General features: G+C 41.5%; 1 non-coding gene across 1 annotated transcript; it reads right to left on the bottom strand.

The window, feature by feature from the left end:
- Positions 1-1,230: 1,230 nt before the first annotated feature.
- Positions 1,231-1,349, bottom strand: LOC145401503 (5S ribosomal RNA). Its single transcript, XR_013897609.1, has one exon. It is a non-coding gene; the product is annotated as a 5S ribosomal RNA (ribosomal RNA).
- Between the last annotated feature and the right edge of the window lie 553 nt (positions 1,350-1,902).

Raw genomic sequence — 1,902 nt, 5'->3', positions numbered from 1 at the left:
GCCTGTCCCCCCACACTATCTATGCTTGCATAACTAACGGATGTAGAAGCCTGATTTTTCTGCCTGCCACGTCTCTGTCTCTGTCTGTCTGTCTGTTTCTCTCTAGCCACACAGACAAAGCCATTTGCGGAACAAAATTCAATTACAGTGATATCATTCAATCTCATAGCCTCAGAAGTAATTGAATAAACTCAAGTGCCTCCTGAGTAATGAAGTATTCCATATGATAACAGTAATAGAAATGCAACTTGAAATAGCATTAAATTGTAGCACCAGTCCAGCAGGGCGGTACTCCCAAGGTGAAGGGAAAGCTGGTGACAGGGAGAGCCTCACCTCCCTTTTCATCAGCCCTCGGGACTAATTCCTATTCCCCATTGCTGAACCTTTTCACTGTTTCAGTACACGGAGAGTAGGCCAGCATACTCTCTGATATAAGCTTTTCTTTCAAAACCAAACTACATTCACATTACACACTACAGTACACTTCCTATTCAAAATAAACCATACTGGTGTCGTTTAACTAAACCTCGGAGTCCCCCTGGGGGAGGAGGGGAGCCATAAATGCGCCCATCATCCTCCCCTCTCCCGGTAACGACCCAGCGAGATGCGTGGAACCACTGTCTGACTCACTTCTTCATATTTGCAACATTCACAGACTTTCCTCTAACTTTCTTTCTCTTGAGCACCACCTCTTCCTCTAAACCTCACCTTCTCTGCCTATCTGAGGCAGCTGACAGCAAATCCTTCTCTGTATCTTCCCACTTTCTCTACTGTATACTCATTTTAAAATCAAAAGTGGCCGTTGTATATATGTACACAACGACTTTTCTTGCTCTCGTGTTCCTGATCTTGATTCTTCTGAAATTCTCTACTCTCTGGCTTCGGCTTCCCTGTCGTTCTTTGACTAAACATATCAGTGTTTTTTACTTATCCCATTCTACTACTGATAGTCAAAATTCTTTGACAATCTTACTTCTCCGATGGAACACATCATATCCATTTCTCCTTTCTCTGAAATATCCATTCAGATTTCAATGGTCACCACATTAATTAGAAGATGACCTCCTTTTATGAAATTATTTTGAATTAGTGAAATTATGTATAATTCATCATTTCATTCATTCATTGCCAGACGCCATGTATCCCAGACGGGGTGGCCAATGGCTTAGAGTTAATTGTTTTACAGGGAGGGGCACTAATCCTCTACCAACCCCACTTGACACGTAGGGATGCCAACAGCATCTGGTGTTCCCCGGCGGTCACCCATCCAAGTACTAACCAGACCCAACGTTGCTTAACTTCGCTGATCGGACGGGAAGCGGTGTACTCAACGTGGTATGGCTGTTGGCATGTATAATTCAAACCATTGTAAATCCAAATTGTTAATACAGAACATGTAATGCTAACTGGTTACTTTAGTCGACCCATTCACCATACCGTACGGTGCTGTGTTGGTTTGAGAGTGTTTGATCAGCAGCCTCTGGGTGAGGTGCGGCGCAAGAGCAGTTGCTGTGACTCGCATGAGTCATTTTACATATATATATATATATATATATATATATATATATATATATATATATATATATATATTGACAATCTCCTGATTTTAGCTCCAAAGCTGGTCACCTTATCCATGGCGGTGTTATGATAATAATCACAAGAGCAGTGGTTCTTAACCTATGGGTTGCGACCCAAATTTGGGTTGCCAAGCCATTTGGAGTGGGTCGCCAAGAGACAAATATATTACTGATATTAATAATGTTGTATACTAATTACTTTTTAACATATTACCGTACCTGTCGATACTTCATACTTTACATTCTCTCTCTCTCTCTCTCTCTCTCTCTCTCTCCTATAGTAGGCGACTGCATTTGGCTTAAAAAAAGATTATTACCATGCACA

Source organism: Coenobita brevimanus, chromosome 55 (assembly GCF_032717465.1).
Source record: "Coenobita brevimanus isolate Jiangsu-jjx chromosome 55, ASM3271746v2, whole genome shotgun sequence".
In the NCBI taxonomy this organism is placed as follows: domain Eukaryota; kingdom Metazoa; phylum Arthropoda; class Malacostraca; order Decapoda; family Coenobitidae; genus Coenobita; species Coenobita brevimanus.
This window is presented reverse-complemented; position numbering and strand designations above follow the sequence as displayed.